The sequence below is a fragment of the Triticum dicoccoides genome, chromosome 4A, assembly GCF_002162155.2.
Source record: "Triticum dicoccoides isolate Atlit2015 ecotype Zavitan chromosome 4A, WEW_v2.0, whole genome shotgun sequence".
Taxonomy (NCBI): domain Eukaryota; kingdom Viridiplantae; phylum Streptophyta; class Magnoliopsida; order Poales; family Poaceae; genus Triticum; species Triticum dicoccoides.
In genome coordinates this window covers 720,280,386-720,299,191 of record NC_041386.1, presented here as the reverse complement: position 1 = coordinate 720,299,191, position 18,806 = coordinate 720,280,386, and the positions used below count along the sequence as shown (strand labels likewise).

Sequence of the window (18,806 nt, the reverse complement as noted above, 5' to 3'; positions counted from 1 at the left end):
ATGCAACCACTCGAGACTGTTTCTCCGAGAAGTAGCAACCATGTGAAGGGAGAGGAGAGAAGAGAGCTTCTGAAGGGATGTCCAAAGTATTTTGCTCTTTTGCTTGCTCTCCCCTAGTGTCACACTTAACTTTCTGAGCTTTATAAGCTCCCCAAGCTCTTTAACTGCTTTCCTACTAGTTCTCTTAATGTCCACAACCTCTAGTATCTCTAACTCCTTTAGTTTGCCGATGCCTCTAGGCACCCTCACACCATAATAATCAGGCAAATCACCAGTCCACAACCAGTGCAGCAGACACACAATTTTCAGACAACAAGGTAAGGGTATGCAACAGTTACTAGAACACCAGCTTCGTTCTTTGCTACATCGGATGCTACGAAGGCTCTGTAGTTTAGTGATATCAGTTGGTAGTGATGTCACATAACCACCTGTTATGTCCAAACTCAGCAAGCCTTGTAGTTTTCCTATGGATCTTGGGAGCTTGTGAATGTCCGAACCAAAATTAGAAGACCGAGCATTGACATACTTCAGATGAAGTAACGACCCTATAGTGTTGATATCTTTTTGTGTAATTTTGAACCTGGCATCATACAAATCCAAGACTCTAAGCATCCTAAAGTCCGGGGAACAAACTGAAGGTGCTGGCTTTATGGGTCTCTCACCAAACGCAGTTAATGACCGGACATGGCTCCAATCCAAGCCTTTATTTGGGCACCAACTGCCTTCATATGCTACATGACGGAAGTTATCTCCTGCTACGCCGGTTGCCTTATCCCATGTTGAGCATGCAAAATTTTCATCTCTACAAATTGAGATCATGACATCACGAACGATATCATGAACTCGACAGCTCTTCACAGTTCCTTCTATGTTCACTTTTACTGATTGAATCAGGCTTCGGTTGATTAGTTCATTAAAGTAACTATTCCCAACCTCCTCAGCACGCGATTTACCCGTGGTGATAATAAACCCCTCGGCTATCCATCTTTCTACCAGACGCCTCCTTTTGATTTTGAAATCCTCAGGAAATATGCTTAAATATAGAAAACATGACTTAAGATGAGAAGGCAAGTGGTTGTAACTCAGTGTAACCATCCTCTTCATCGGTTCAAGGTTTTGGTTGTTGTCTAGTTCTAAGGGGATTTGGTCATAAATCATTTGCCACTGGTCTATCGCTTTGGTGGCAAGCATGCCTCCTATTGTAAGAATAGCAAGGGGTAACCCTCCAGACTTTTTCACTATCTTGGTGACTATTTTCCTCATGCTCTCATCATTTGTCATGTCTTCCTCACTTTTCCTAGTCTTCTTTAATAGCAAATTTATGGCATCATTTGTTTCTAGGGGTTGATGTTGGTATATAAGTGGTGTAGAAGAAGGTCCCAAAGTACACTTCTTAGCTAAGCCAACATCTCGTGTTGTTACCATTATCCTGCTGCCTTTGTTGTTACTACTAGGAAAAACAATAGTTCTGATCCAGTTCCAATCATTCATGTGCAACAAATCATCAAGAACAACGAAGTACCTCTTCTCGCATAGCTTTTCCTCAAGAAACCTGGCGAGGTCCTCTTGTCCCGCCCCCTTCCTGATTAAGTTCTCCAACGCTTTAAGGCTAACAAGCTTTTTGATCATATCTTTGAGAAACTGCATCCTAATAAATGACTGCGAGACAGTTATCCAAGCACAACATGAAAAGTTATCCATACTTTCATAAACCATTCTTGTAAGAGCAGTCTTACCCAAACCGCCCATTCCTACCACGCATACAACCTGAGGAGGTCCATTGTTGTCATGCACATCTACAAGATTTATTAACTCTTGTTTGGGTTTGGAAAACCCCACAAGTTCAGCTTCATCAATGTTGTACGCTGACTGGTTGCGAATATCTTCCATGCAAGAATCCCTCTCATCAATGGCTCTAGTGATCTGGTCCTTCTGAATCAGGTTGTAGCGTGTGTTCCTGCTGCTCACTTCTTCAACTCTTGATTTGAGATCCCGGATTTGCATGGCGATTCGGTGGCGATCTTTGAGCTTCATCAGCTTCCGCAACCTGCTTGGGCTCGCCACATGCACCATGAATTCACCAAGGCAATCTTCAATATTGTAGGATAGGTCTCTTACTTGCTTCGCCCACACCTTAAGTAGCACGTCTTTCTCCTTCATTGCTTCAGCAGCCACCAAAAATGCTTGCATTGTTTCTAGTTCATCTTTGATGAACCTACCAAATGAAAAAAAAGCACAAGACGCTTAGTACACTCCCGCAGATTTCCAAATTATATCTGCAGCTCAATGCGTGCAGGTTCAAAGCCCGCCCTGAATACTTGGTGCCATAATATAAGTCGGAGCTAAATAAAACAATTTTTTTCTCTTTCATGAGCATTAAGACATCCAACCGGTGTCAACCCAACAAAACGGACTTGAAGTTTTAACAGAAAAGGGGGTATTGGATGCCAGTTCCATGGCTTTTTTTTTTTGGAAATGGAGGAAGACCCCCGGCCGGCCTCTGCATCTGGACGATGCATACGGCCATTTTATTAATTATTGACACAATACCTTATAAAGTTATACATCAGTAAGACTAAAGTCACCGTCTAAGCAACATATGTCGCTATTCCTATCCAGTTGATGAAGGGGCGCAGATAGTCTAGGTCTACTACCCAACATACCTCGTAGCCAAACCTAACATCTAAGACCTGAGGTCCCAACCAGGACGCCTGCCGGGTATGGGCACCCACCAGTCCGACGTGCTCCTCAACCAGGACGCCTGCCGGGTATGAGGCCGCCGCAGCCACCTGCCACCAATCCATCTTCAGAGCTATACTGCTGCATCAACCTTGCCCGGTCTCGCTGCCGTCGACGCCACCATGGCACCAGACAGCTCCACCGCCCTGCGCTCGTCCATCCAACCGCATCCATCAACGATATGTAGCCGCACCATGCCGCCAAAATCATCGTCATCGACGCGGAAGATACAACGCCGCACCACCAGGCAACCTCCGCACCATCGCCACTGCTGGAGGTATTCGGAGCTCACCATCCACATCATCTCTCCCCCGAACAGCTGGTCCTCCCAAGACGGCGCCTCCATGGAGGATACGACGCGTAGGACGCCGCCGCCGCCCAATCCAGAATGAATTTTGGACTTTCGTCCGGGATGGGTTCGGAGGTGGATAGGAGAGACCTCGGCTTCGCCTCCACGGAGGATAGCGGCGTTGAGCGACGTCGCCGATGCCGGGCCGGCCTAGCAGACCAAAGTTTCCTCCGGTCCCCATCCTATGCCACCAATCCTCTGCCTGCTCCGGATCCGGCGACAAGCCACGATCCAAAACCTTGCGAAGATCGAAGATCCATGGTGCTCGACCCACCGGAAAGGAGGATCGAGAAGAACCCGTTGTAGATCTCCAGACGCCGAAATCAGCAGTCCGACGTTGCCAGTGACGACCAACATCACCCCGCGGCGGCCGACGGAGTCCGAAGCCAGGATCCTGATGGATCCGATCCGGATCCGGCGACACCCGCGACCACCGGGCAGTACAAACGCAGCCACCACCTCGCGACTCGCAGACCGCCACCACGGCGCCACACGACGTCGCCGGGAGACCCGCCGCCGCGCCGCCGAACCCCACGTTAGCCCGGCGCTCCCCTCGTCCCCACTGTCCCGCCCCAGCCAGAACGAGATGGATGGGAAGGAGCCCCGCCGCCGCCCAGCCAGCCAGGCTTCGCCCGGCGGCATTGCGGACGGCGGCGAGGAGGGAGAGGGGCGGAGGAAAGTGCGAGGAGCGGCGGCTAGGGTTTCCCATCGGGTCGCCCGCGGGGACGACGCGAGGGATCTCCTCTAGATTGCTAAGTGCTTTTGATCATGCCAGTTCCATGGTAGAAACGCAAAAGGCTAGATGTGGGAAGTTCATCATGACTGGAACAAAAGACGTGCATATGAACATACCAGATATCCTTGCGCACACCCATCCATGACGAGGCTCATCTTGTTGGTGGCAGCAGAGGCGGCCTTGCCAATGGCGCTGACCAGCAAGGACTCGGCCATGCTCAGCGCCGTGTCCGTGATCACGTCCGGCATGTTTGTATATGACCCTCTCACGAACAGTGCTGTTTGCTGGGCCTGGTGGTGTTGACGAGTAGAGGAGCTAAGAAAAGTGAGCTCCGAATGCTAGCTGCGGTGCTGCTTTTATAGGGTAAGCCCGGGGAATTTGATAGAGCAGTGCACACGAGAAGCTGCTTGCGATGTGCACACACGTGAAGTCCATCGGCTAACATGCCTAGGGGGGCTAGCAATGCGGGGCTTAATTTAATTGATCAACCTTACTCCGATAAGTACGTGTATACAACTCTTGCCGCATGTTTAGTAGTCATGTGCAAGCAACGAATGTTTGTCGATGTGAGCACAATAGATGTATAATTAATTGATTACACAGCTTATGGTTACCAATGTGTATGACCGTGTTTTGGCTTTGCCTAGCTGTTAGTTTGCAGCTTTGGTTCTTCTCCATAATCTTGTTGCAAAGCACCTCATGGATCGCAAAACCATAGTACCGTGGAGACGAAAGCTCAGAGGCGGCAATGAGGTTTGCTCACGGCACGCGGCTGGTACATGCAGGAAGGAGAAGACTTCTGCACCACTAAAAATCTGAATGTAATTTTGAATTTCTCAAGACTTTTTTTTGTAAGGTTTTGTGCTACTTATTACTCCCCTTTTTTTAAATGTAACTCTTTTTAGAGATTTCACCGTAGACAACATACGGAGTAAAATGAGTGAATCTACACTAAAATATGTCTATATACACCCGTATGTAGTTTGTAGTGGAATCTCTAGAAAGACTTATATTTAAGAATAGAGGGACATTTGACCTCTATGCAAAAAAATGTTTTGCTAGAAAATGAAAAATGAAGGGGCCATAAAGCTTACGTCGGGGGCACATGCAGCTAGTGTACAAAGTAAAGCCAACTTTTAGTCTAAACCGTGCAAATTAGTTAAAAAGATGTACACCCATAATGTGTCCATGATGCTTTGAAGCAGGCTGAAGCGAAGCAAAGTGATCAGTTAAATACTGTACAAATAAAGGTGATCAGCGAAAAGCGAAGCTACAGTTTAGTTAACACCCATGATCGGGCAGCTGGTGCTCAAAGAAAAAAGAGGTAGTAGCACGGCAGGTCCTGGAACTTGTTTTGCATGTGATGTGTTGGTCCTCAAACTTGCAAAAGTGAATTATTTGGTCCTTCAACTTGTCCTCAAGGTGCACATTTGGTCCTGAGCCAATCATGAGCAGCCAAGTGGAGCCAACTGGACCAAGCCGGTCAGCGCCGCACTTTTGCATTTAGCCCCCTGTCGTTTATCGATTTCAACTCATGGGGAAATCATCTTGATGCCAACCTAAACAAGCAACAATTACACCACTAACTAATCCATCGGTAATCACCTACAGGCTAATACTATAGTACCAGCTAGTGTTACTACGACTGTACAAGCATCTGATCTATCAACTATCATCCTCCATCTACGCACATCAATGGACAGTGGTCGCCATTGACGGGAGCAGAGCAGCTTCCTCTGTTTGCTGCCGTCGCTACTCGAACCAGAGACCGACGCTGTCGAGGACGCGGACGCCAAAGAAGGTGAGGTAGATGACGATGAGGCCCACCCCGTGCACCCGGTCGAGTCGCATGCCCCTCGCCGGCACCACCACCAGCACCCACGCCGGCCCGATGCACAGGAAACCCACCGTCTCATACACCGCTTCGTCCGCCGGGAGCGTGAACGACGCCAGGTACTGTGCGCCCGCCGCCAGCGTCAACGAAAGCCTTAGCCCCACCACCGTGTTGAACAGCGGCCCGTCGCAGCAGGATGACACGGCCATCGGCGCGCCATCGGGGCCCCTGTGCGTCGCCATCGCCACGTTGGAGACTAGGTCCCCCCAACGAGTCTCCGCATGCCAGCACCGTCACGCCCAGCATGTTCGCCTTCACGCCCACCCATGTACGGTACCCGATAGCCACCAGGAGCGCCACTAGTTCGCGCGCCAGGGTGTATGCCCAGAGCCCCAGAGTACGCTCACCAGGAACCCCACCGCCAGCCACGTCACGCGGGCGCCCTTGGGGAGGGGCCGCGGCGTCCGTTGTGGCCGCGGCGAGGGCTGCGAGGAGGAGGCCAAGGACGCCGCCGGCGAGGAGGATCGCGTGGTCGTCGCTGTTGTGGTGGCGGCGTGGCGCTAGGATGATTTCACCGGGTTGTGCGAGGTCCATGCCGGAAGCGGAAGCCATTGCGACCAACGATGGGGATGAGCGCTGATAAAGCAACGAAGATATCCTTCGACTTGTTGATTGACGCGTTCTGTTTGCCCATCTGTCTGGGGATGCTGGCCTGAACTCATTCGGAGCTTGATACCTGTTCTGTTGCAGAATTCCTTCCAAAAAGAGCTAGTGAAAATTGGATCACGATCTGATACCAGGGACACTGGTAATCCATGAAGACGGTACACACGATCCAAAAAGGCTTCAGCTACTGTACTGGCAGTGTAAGGGTGCTTCAGAGCAACAAAGTGACTGTACTTGGACATTTTGTCTATGACCACCAAGATACAGTTAAACTGGCGAGATGAAGGCAACCCTTCAATGAAATCCATCGTCATCATTTCCCATGGTTTGGAGGGTATTGGTAGTGGCTGCAATAATCCCGGGTATGGTACTCGCTCAGGTTTAGCCAGCTGGCAAGTTTCACACTGTTGCAAAACAAATTTGATCATGGTTTTCATATTCTTCCAGTAAAATAGTTGAGAAATTCTTCTGAATGTTACTGGGAAACCAGAGTGGCCACCAGCTGAGCTAGCATGCAAGTTACTAATGATTTTGCGCTGCAACTGATCATCTGCACCAATCCAGATCCTCTTCTTATACCTCAACAGCCCATCATGTAATGTAAACTTTGGATCAGCATCAGGATCAATAGTTAATTTCTGCAGAACGGTCTGAGCTGCCATGTCAGCTGCATAGCTCTGCACAATCTCTTGTATCCAAGCAGGCTGGACTGAAGATATCATGTAGCAGTCTGCTGCTGGGTGAGGTCTACGAGACAAAGCATCTGCAGCTCAATTATCTGCTCCTTTTCTGTATACTATCTGATAGTTCAACCCCATCAATTTGGTAAGTGCTTTTTGCTGCCAAGCTATATGCAATCGTTGCTCTGTCAAACTGACCAAGGCTCTCTGATCAGTTATTATCTGAAACTCCTTGAGTTGCAAATAAGAGCGCCACTGTTCTATAGCTAGCAATATGGCTAAGAACTCTTTTTCATACACTGAGAGAGTCTGATTGCGTGGGCCCAACGCCTTGCTGACAAAAGCAAGAGGATGTCCCTCTTGCATTAAGACTGCGCCAATACCACAGTCACTAGCATCTGTCTCAATGGCGAATACCTTCTTGAAATCAGGCAAGGCCAACACTGGGGCAGTTACTAAGGCCTCCTTCGGAGTTTGGAAGGCTGTTTCCTCTATGCTAGTCCACACGAATATGTTGCCCTTGCGCAGAAGATTGGTCAAGGGTTTTGCAATCACACCAAAATGACGAATAAATTTCCTGTAGTATCCTGCCAAACCTAGGAAACTTCTAACTTCCTTAACAGAAACAGGTGCTGGCCATTGTTCTATAGTACTGATCTTTTCTGGATCTGTTGACACTCCATCCTTGCTAATGATGTGACCCAGATAAAGTAACTTTTGAGATGCAAACTCACACTTGGACATTTTGACATACCACTGATCTCTCCTTAGCACCTGCAGTACTCTTCTGACATGCTGAAGATGTTGCTTCAGGGTTTTACTGAAGATAAGAATATCATCAAAAAATACTAACACAAAATATCTGAACATTTCTGGTTCCTGAGATAATGTGACATTCATTGCCCCTTGAAATGTGTTAGGTGCACCAGTAAGACCATAGCCCATCACTCTGAATTCAAAGTGTCCATGATGTGTTTCAAATGCAGTTTTGTATTCTTCCCCAGGAGCTAGTCTGATTTGATGATACCCAGCTCTAAGGTCCAGTTTGGTGAACCAGTGAGCTCCATGCAGTTCATCCAGCAACTCATCAATTACTGGCATAGGAAAATTTCTCTTTATAGTGATTGCATTCAAATGTCTGTAATCCACAACCAACCTCCAAGTATGATCCTTCTTTTTGACCAACAAAATGGGAGAAGAGAAGGGACTGTTACTTCTTCTAATTACTCCAGAGTCCAGCATTTCCTGAATTTGTTTCTCCACTTCATCCTTTAATTCTGGTGCCAATCTATAGGGTTTGAGAGAAAAAGGCCTAGCACCTGGTATGAGAGGAACAGAATGATCACATGCTCTTTCTGGTGGAAGTCCAACAGGAATTGAGAACACATCCTTATATTCCTCGACCAATTCCTGAATTTCTAGTAGTACCTTAGCTGCATTTTCACCAGTCACTACTGACAGTTCAGTGATGGTATAAGAAAATTCTACTGGTGCTATTCCTTGCAATGTGGCTGTTTTTCCATTGACAGCAAATGCCATCCACTTTTGCTCCCAGTCAACTGTCATGGGGCTGTACCTTGACAGCCAATCCATTCCTAAAATTCCATCATAACAACTGAGGGGTAAAACCTTGAGATCATGTTCAAACAAATTTCCTTGCACTGACCACTGACATTTTGGAATGTAACTGCAGCAGTTCATGATTCCTCCATTTGCAACTCTGACCTTAATTGCTGTGCATTCCTTCAAACCTGATAATTTTGCAGCTGTGGCAGTATCGATAAATGAATGAGTACTACCAGAGTCTACCAAAAAGGTTTTCTGCTGCCCATTAATGTCAACCATCAGTTGGAATGCCTTGCTCTTGGATGATTTTCCCTCTGCAACTTCTGATAAGGCCATAAGGTTCACTTCCTCATCATCAGTATCTGAACCATTGCTGCCAGTGCATTGGAAGAATTCCACCATCTCTTGTACTACATGTAGGGAAACGGCCTGTTTGCATTGATGATCTCTGCCCCACTTCTCTCCACACATGAAACACAATCCTTTAGCCTTGCGATATGCTCTCAGAGCAGCCCATTTATCTTCTCCAGCAGTTTGCTTATGTGTCTCTGAGGATTTGGCTGTCACTACTCTGTTTTGATTTGTTGCCGTGGACGTTGGTTGTCTCCTGACAGTCTGATTCACTTGTGGAGAAGAGCTCGTTAGTGATTCATGTAGGAGTGCCAGATCATAAGCTGCATCTAGGTCTTGAGGCTGATGTAGAGCAACCATCACTTTGACTGCAGAATTTAGCCCATCGATGAACTTGGTGACATAATGAACTGATTCAGGTACCGCCTCATATGCCGATAACTGATCATATAACTCAGCAAACTGTTCCACATACTCCTCCACGGTGCCCACTTGAGAGATACTATGGAATTTGCACACAAGTGCCTGATGCTGATTTCGACCAAACCGGCACTGCAACAGCCTGCAAAATTCCTCCCATGACGCGTCTGGAACCCTGCGCTGCACAGATTCAAGCCATCGAGCTGCCGGCCCCTCAAACATGGTGGAAGCGAACTGTATCCATAACTGACGGGGCGTCCCACACATGCTGAAATAATCGTCACATCGCGTTTGCCACAGCCTCGGGTTGGTTCCATCGAAACGAGGCAAATCAATGCGGGGGCCAAAACCAAATTGTTCAGTCTCTCGATGAAATTCAGGGTAGCGAGCAGACTGGACGGAATTGAGCTTAGATCTCGTACCTCTGACTGGAGGAGGTACATATGGAACATGATCCTTCCCCTTGGCTGGCGGAGCTGAACGACTGCCCTCCGCGCCTCCTTTGCTGCTTCCCATCTGGAGCGGATTCGCTTGCTGGCGGCTGCCCGTGGATGACGAGATAGCGGTCGGCGGTCGCTCCATTCCGGCACGGATCTCGTCCATGTCGACCCGATCGACATCTTGAGGTCGTCGATCCGCGTCGTCAGATCGCCCACGATAGAGCCCATGGACTTGGACGCCTCCTCATCCTGCCGCTTGAACCGCACGTCGAGGGACTCCACCAAGTCGGCCTTGAGAAACTCGTACACCGCCTTCGTCGCCGGCGACAGGCTCTCCATGATTTCTCGGCGGCGACGGGCCGCAAATCTGGTCGCGTGTGGGTGGTGGCTTGGAACTTGATGCGCCAGGATCTGTAGGTCTGATGCCAAATGTAAGCACCAATTGGTTCTCCTCTCGAATTTGAGTATAGTTGCTTACAGATTGAATTTGAATGGAAGAAGGAAGAACAGAAGAGCAACGCCAGCCTATCCTATCCTATCCAGCCGGCCGAAGCCGTTCCTTCCGCCCTGCCGTTACAAGCGTCATCGCCCTTACTTATACATTGTCTACTAGACTCATTCTGGGCCAAATAACCGAGCAGGCTGCTTCTGGACCCTCGTGAGCCTGGCCTTGATGATGCTTGCCGGTTCGCCCTGTAGCGGATCACGACTTGTCGTTGCCACATGTAAACCTAACCACTTTTTGCCTTTTTCCCTTTGCTCATTTAGGGTTAATCTACTCCGGCGGCGCCGCCGCCGTTGAGTCTTTCCTTCCCGGCCGGACGCTCTCTGCTGGTCAGGGATGGGTCCTGGGCCTAGGGCTAAGCCAACAGGCTGCCTTCTTCGGCAGACTACGGGTTCAAGTATGGCAATTCTTGGAAGGAAGCAGTCAGGGGCACATGGAGTTCGTGATCAAGTTCAGACTATAGTGATGATCCATGACGAGAGGAACGACGAGGTGCTTCTCGTTCATGAGATGTCTACGCGGGTCTGTGGGCAATGTCCGTCCATCGGGATGGTGCAGATTGCTTTTGTACTGAAATTTCACCTCACAGTCAAGACCCATGCAGATTCTACACAGAAAAAACCTCCTGATGATGACCCAGGCAGAAGAAAGAAGATCAGGGAGGGAGCGTTTCCTTCTAAGGGACAGAGCATCAGCATGGATGAGATGAAAAAATCAGAGAATGAATTGGCAACATGGGCGGCCTCCCTCGCGGAGGACCGCCGGGCCTAATGTCGATATTATGCTGGAACTGTCGCGGGTTGGGCGACCCCGCGACAGTTCATGAACTCCGCGATCTTGCGCGGGAGAGTGCGCCGGCGATCCTTTGTGTGGTGGAGACACAAATCACAAAGTCCCGCATGGAAGGATTGGCAGGAACTCTGGGGTATGATAGTGCGTATGGTGTAGCGAGTACAGGGAGGAGTGGGGGGCTGTGCATCTACTGGAAGAGCCCCTTAGAGCTTGAACTGAGAAACGTTTCAAAATATCACATAGATATGGAGGTTAAGGAGAGAGGAAAAGAGCCTTGGCGTTTAACATGTTGGTACGGCGAGGCTAACAGAAGTCTACGGTATAAAACTTGGGATATGATGAGATATTTGAAAGCAGACTGCGAGCTACCGTGGCTATGTATTGGTGATTTTAATGAGGTTCTGAGTCGAGAAGAACAGTTTGGACCTAATGAGAGAGAATTGGGTCAGATTAATGCATTTAGGGATGCGGTGGATGTTTGTCAGTTGGCTGATTTGGGGTACAGTGGGCTAGACTGGACGTTCGAGCGAAAGATCCAGAATGGTGCTTACTGTAGAGTTAGGCTCGACCGAGCCCTTGCGACGGCAGACTGGAGCTCCATTTCCCATTAGCCTCAGTCCGTCACCTTCATGCGGTGAAGTCTGATCATTCACCCATACTTCTGCTTAACAGCATGGAGGCACATAATCAGAGGATAGGAAAATCTCGGCCGTTTCGATATGAGTTGATGTGGGAGCGCCATGAGGGCTTCCAGGCGTTGGTAGAAGAGGCATGGGGTAGAATGCAGGCTGTATCAGTTGCACAATTGTCAGAAAAATTGCAGAATATGGCGGCGGCCTTGATGGGTTGGGGCTCGACCACTTTTGGTTCTGTTCGAGAGGAACTACGTAAGCTACGAAAACGTTTGGCACTTCTGCGGGAGGACCAAGCGCGGGTCAGTTCATCCCATGAAGAAGTGAAGATAGAGCAGCGTATTATAGAACTTCGGTTCCGGGAAGAGGTGATGTGGCGCCAAAGGGCGCGCATACAGTGGCTGCTGGAGGGGGATCAGAACACGAGTCTTTTTCATAAAAAAGCATCGAGCCGACGCAAGAAGAATCGGGTTCAGCGACTCACGCGACCTAATGGCACTATTTGTGAGGACCCGGTGGAACTCGAGCAGATGGCAGTCGAATTTTATGAGCATTTATATGCGTCTGAAGGAGTTATAGGGATGGATGAGGTTCTGTCCCACGTACCTTGTAAAGTGACTGCTGAAATGAATGAGATGCTATCTAAAACTATCACCGAGGGGGAGGTAAAGAGTGCTTTATTTCAGATGTTCCCTATGAAGGCCCCGGGGCCCGACGGATTCCCGGCACATTTTTTTCAGAAGTATTGGCATCTCTGTGGTGAAGAGGTGACAAAGATTGTTATTCGAGTGTTGAAGGGAGATGACTCCCTAGAGGAGATCAACAGGACGTTCATAGTAATCATCCCTAAGGTACAGAACCCATCATTTCTGTCTCAGTTCCGACCTATAAGCTTGTGCAACGTGATTTACAAAATCGCTTCAAAAGTACTTGCTAACCGTCTGAAGCAGATTCTCCCAGAAATTATCTCTGAAGAACAGTCGGCCTTTGTGCCGGGTCGCTTGATCACGGACAATGTTATTACGGCATATGAGTGCCTTCATTTCATGAAGAATAGCAGAAGCAAGAAAAATGGTCATTTTGCATTAAAGCTAGATATGATGAAAGCGTATGACCGTGTGGAGTGGGTATATTTGGAGGCTATTATGAAAAAACTTGGTTTTTGTAACCACTTTGTCAAGCAAGCTATGAGAGGGGTGTCCTCCGTTACCTTTTCTTTATTGTTTAATGGAAGTCGCAGCCAGGAGTTTTCTCCGACACGAGGCATTAGGCAGGGGGATCCCATCTCACCCTACCTGTTCTTATTGGCAGCTGAGGGACTATCATGTATGATGAAGAAAGCAAGCGAGGATGGATCTTTTGAGGGCATCAAAATTGCACCCTTGGCGCCCAAAGTCAATCACCTCCTTTTTGCTGACGATTGTCTGCTCTTTAGTAGGGCGACGGCGGAACATTCGGAGACTTTGAACAACATTCTGATTGCATATTGTCAAGCTTCTGGGCAGCGCATAAACCATGACAAGTCATCCATTTATTTCAGGAAAGGTTGTCCCGCTTCTTGTAGAGATATGGTAAAGGGTATTTTGGATATCCAGAAAGAATCGTTGTGTGAGAGATATTTGGGGCTCCCTTCGGATGTGGGGCGCACAAAGAATGGTGTGTTCGCTTATTTGAAAGATAGAGTGTGGAAGAATGTGCAAGGATGGATGGAACGGTGCCTTGCGGGAAGTGGCAAGGAGATTCTTATAAAGTCAGTGGTGCAAGCAATACCAACGTACTCCATGGCTCTATTCAAGTTACCGAGAGGTCTATGTCAGCATATTACAACAATGATTCGCAAGTTTTGGTGGGGGAGTAAAGCGGGCGAGAGGAAGACGGCATGGGTGTCATGGGAAACTATGTGCATGCCAAAATACAAGGGTGGTTTAGGGTTCCGTGATATGGAATTTTTTAACCTTGCTCTTCTCGCGCGTCAGGCGTGGAGATTACTAAAGGAACCAGATACCCTAAGTGCTCGTATCCTTAAGTCGGTCTACTTCCCCTACTCCGACATTCTATCAGCTGATGTAGGATCGCGCCCGTCCCAAATATGGCGGTCAATCTGTGAAGGACGTGATATACTCCGTACAGGGCTGATCAAGCGAATAGGGGATGGTGCAGACACCAACATATGGAATGATAATTGGTTACCAAGGAACTTTAATATGAGGCCAATATGTACCGTATCTGCTAATCCTCCTTCACAAGTTTCGGAGCTCATAGTGCATGCAACCAAGTCATGGAACAAGCAAGCACTTGAGGAGCACCTTCTGCCCATTGATATAGAAATTGTAAGGCAAATCCCATTAAGCTACAAGGCACAGCAAGACTTTTATGCTTGGCAATATGAGAGAAGCGGCTCCTTCTCTGTCGGCTCATGCTACCAGCTAGTGGTAGAAACTAAGTATAGGAGGGAAGCCTGGCTCAACGGCGAGTCGAGCAACTCGGATACGGCTCAGCAAGAGAGAAGCTGGAAGCAGCTTTGGGGCGTCAAGGTTCCAGCCAAGATTCGTGTGTTTGCTTGGCGGCTGGCACGGGCGTCGCTGCCTACAGGGCAGGAAAAGGAGAGAAGGCACATGACCGACGAAGCATTATGTCCGATCTGCAAGGCAGCAGTTGACTCGTGGCGACATGCGCTGCTGGATTGCAACATGGCCAAGAGTGTGTGGTCTCTACACGATGATGACTCTCTGCTCCCTGTTTATGGTGATGAGAGTTCTGATCCCAAGCTATGGCTTTTTAATTTGTGTAACACACTCAGCAAGGATAAATTTGTTTCGGTTCTTGTGACATTATGGGCAATATGGTGGGCACGCAGAAAGGCCATCCATGAGCAAGAATTCCACAGCCCGTTATCTACACATCAGTTCATTGAGAAGTATCTACACGAGCTCGAGGAGCTCCCAGCGAGACCTTCAGTTATCAGGTCTACAAGGCATCCGGCACCGAGGAATAGTACAGCCTGGATACCGCCGGAAGCAGGCGAGGTGAAGTTGAACGTTGACGGGGCAGTAGCTAAATCATCCAACACCGGGGCGGTGGGCGTTGTTTGCCGCAACGAGGTTGGTCATTTTATTGGTGCCTCAGCCGTAGTTTTTAAGGGTATCACTGAGCCCTCGATACTCGAAGCATATGCATGCAGGGAGGCCCTCGCCCTCGCCGAGGATTTGGTCGTGAACAAAGTTCGCATTGCATCGGACTGTCTGAGAGTCATCAACGACCTGAAGAATCCAGGCCATCTCGGGGAGTATTGCATGATTGTGCAGGAAATCAACGACAAGAAGCGGAATTTCCAGAGTTGTGAGCTCATCCACGAGCATCGCGCGAATAATGGTGAGGCACATAGACTAGCTAGAATGGCTACTACTCTTGATAGTGGTCGACATGTGTGGCTCATTGATCCTCCGGATCACCTTTGTATCCCTTTGAATTTTGACACATGAAATAAAGCGCGATGTTCTTTCTCAAAAAAAAAAAACGACTTGTCGTTGCCTTAGCAGCAGAGTCGCTGACAGCCGCCACCAGCGTCCTCCCTCACAGCCTGCGCCCCACCCCTTCTCTCCTCCCCTTACCCCGACCACCAGGCGACCTCCTCGCCTCCCCTTCGCCCCAGATCGAGAAGCAGGTCGGGATCCACGGCCACGGCGGCGTGAGCGCCCCGATTTAGGTTTAAGCGGCGGGACGAGTGTGCTCTCTGCAGCGCTAACCAAAGTGCCGACGCCACGGACAAGGTGCCCTCTCCGTCACTTCCCTCTCTGTATTTTTGATTTGGAGTTGGTGCTCTGTTCGTGAAGCGCCCTCTCTTCTCTGCCGCAAGGTTCGTGAAGCATCTTTGCCCGTGGAAACCAAGCAGGCAGGAGGTACGAATATCTCCTCTCGTCTGGATTTCTTCATCCCCTATGTGATGGGTGCCATCTGCTTTTGCGCATGTTTCATGGAGAGGAGAAGCTGCTCGGATCCCATCTGCTGAAGGAGGATGCCCACCATCCAAGGTGCTCAACATCACCGCCATCTGTTGCCTGCCAAGGTAACCTCTATAATGTGTTCTGTTGGCGGAAAGTTCGGTACTAAGTTTGTATTGTGTAGCTTCTCCCTATTGCTTCTTGCACTGAAAAAGGAAGATAATGCTTTGAACAAAAAAGCCATCTGTAGTTCAGTCAGCTTCAATGCAATGCATGGTGGTGTCGCAACCAAAGCAAGGTCCAGAACAATTAAGAAATACCAGGTAAGATCAATTTACTTCCGCAAGATAAAAATAAAATGAATCAAAGCAAGGAGGGGTATCTTAATTAGCAAATCGTTAAAGAAAACCGTAGCTGTTCATGCTCACTGAATTCTTGAGTTCAGATCTCATAAGGAAGAAGCATACTGATAAAACTACACGTGCCCTTGTGAGTTCATTAATCACATAAGAAATGTACTGAATAAAATGTTTGTGTGAGTATAGATAACAGGATTAATAATTTACCAAATTCTTCGGGAGAGGATGCCCAGTTGGCTTGTCAAGTGAAACTATTTGTGCATCTGTAGATGATTTCCCATTTTCTGAGAGTGAACTGAACTGAACTACTTTGCAGAGCGAAGATGTCTGTCTGATAGGCACAGCAGATATAGCAAAGCTTCTTGTACGTGTTGTACATATTCGGGAGAGGATGCCTGTTGTGATGATGATCAGACTGGTAGCGCACGTTTACGGACACCAGTGGGCAGAACCGCAGAAGTCACAACATTGGACGCAAACGCAATCGGCAACGGCGACCAGACGTGCAGCGACCCGACGATTGGCAACGGCTGCAGTACTGGGGGAGTGACGGACGACTGACAAAGTGACGATTCAATTGATCTGATGTATTCAGGGATAGTTGGCTATCGGCGTCCATTACGCCCGCGGCCCGTCCCTCGCCATCGACCAAATCGACAACTGCCCGTCCCCCGCCATCGACCAAATCGACATCTATGACGGCTTCATGATCTTGCTCACATGTTGTGTGGATGCGCCCCTAGAACTTGGTGGCACCGTGACGTCCTACATAGTCCACTCCACACCACAGGCACCCGTCTGCCCGTTGGCCTGAAATCCCACTTCTGATCTTCTCTGAAACCGAAGGACGGACTGTTGGAGAAGCGCAAAGGCAACACTGCCGGACCTAGTGGAAGGTGTTGTGTCAGGCATTAAGCAACGGCGAGCCCGGGACGCGACGTGTGTGTGCGTGCGCACTGTGGTTGCATCGGGTTCGGCCCGTGACAGGGCTCGGGTGCGTGCGTACGGGACCGAGTGTAGTGTGTGCCCTTGTGGCAGTAGCGTGTGCGTGCATGTAGTGGTTGTAGTCAGGCCGTTGGCAGAGTTGAGCTGGCCGCGTCCTTCGCGTAGTGCGCGTCGTGCGCATGGCCGGGCGGATTGCTCGCTAGCAGCAGAAACCAGCTGGGCGTTGGTGCTTCTGTGCGCAGGAGAATCGTGGGCGTTGCGTTTGCTGTAGGACTATAAAGCTGCCACCGTGGGTGTGTGTTTGTACTTGAGTTCGTGCTCAGGGGAAAAGAAAACAAGTGGCCGTGCATGCGGCCGGCGGCGTTCATGCGCCGGGCATTTCCTGTTGTGTGCTCCTCGCCCTTCCTTCCTCTTTCTTCTACCTTCGCGCGAGAGAGAGTGAGAGCTCCGGTGGGAGGCAACGCGAGGCTCCGACAACAACACGTTGCGGCTGGGTCGTCCAACATGGAGTGGGGCAAAGTTCTTGTAGCTGCCACCTCATCTATTATGGAGCCTGCATGATTTTAATTGGAGGGAAGATGGATGTTTTCATTTGTGGCGTAGTATATACCTGGCGTTCATCTTCAGGGCACGGCGTGGCTGGTTCTGGTGCCGGCGAGTGGTTCTGGTGCTGACTGAACGCCGTCCAGTTATTAGATATCGAGGAGTTACGGCCGGGGATCGCGGGCGGCGGCACGTTCTCGCCTGTCTCGCTCAAGGACTGAAGGGATGGAGAGTCTATGTTGGGCTCCTCCTCCTCGTATGGTAGGTGGTGCGGTGGTGGTCGCACAGCTGAGATAACATGGATGAAGGGGCAAGATCTCTGTTAGGTTTTTTTTTCGAAAATGGGGAGATCCGTAGCCTCTGCATCAGAGCGATGCATACGACCATATTTATTAAAAAGCAAATAAGTTCAACACAGGCCTTGAAGTCTCAAACGAAGGAACCAAAAAAGCTCACAAAGAGCAGAAGGGTAAAAGTAAAGCCACAACCCGCTGGCAAAAGATCTCTGTTAGGTGGATGCTTGAGCATGTATTTGAGGGAGATGGGACTCCACCATTCATCCATTCTACAGAGGATGGATATTTATTTATGAGTATGACCCATGTACAGCTCAGTTACAGAAGATAAAGATGAAGGGATGCGTATGGAGGAGAAATTAAATTCACAGTATCACATTCACGGCAGGAAAACAGAATGCAGGACCGTGAAAGCTTATGTGGCAATGATGCTGATGCAGGACCATGAAAGCTGATGTGGCATAATGGTGATGTGGATACTGTGCATGTTGAGACAATTGTTAGTAGTGGGGATTGTTAGAGTTATAATATAAGTCATATACCCCTTTGTATTTATCCCGTTGTATAAGGGGTTTCCTGCATATTTTCCTCACCTGTACATGTATATATATCGGCCTATGGCCTCATGGGAATATAAGTTGCTTATTCCAAACATGGTATTAGAGCTAGGTCAATTTTTTTGCACGCCGCAACTCGTGCCATTGATCCGCTCCTGCTGTCGGCCGCTGGGTTTCATCTGCCTGCCTCCCCGCGCGGTCTTTCTCTACCCCTCCCGATCGATCAGATCGCGTTGAGCCGCCGTCTTCCGTTCCCCCGCCAGGTCCCGATCGCTCTGCCCCGCCCCGCAGTCGGGCCTTGGGCTTCTGATCGCTATCGCCCCGCAGTCGGGCCTCTCCCAATTTGCGCTCGCCCGGGCCTCTCCCGATCGAGACTCCTGATTCGCTCGAGCCACCAGATTGCCCCGCCACCAACCATCTGGATCGCCTTCTGCTCTGGAGCGGCGGCCACCAGC

At 49.3% G+C, this 18,806-nt stretch overlaps 1 pseudogene; it reads right to left on the bottom strand.

Moving 5' to 3' along the window:
• The window catches only part of LOC119284239, a 6,005-nt pseudogene extending 1,875 nt beyond the window's left edge, over positions 1-4,130 (bottom strand).
• Positions 4,131-18,806: the final 14,676 nt, after the last annotated feature.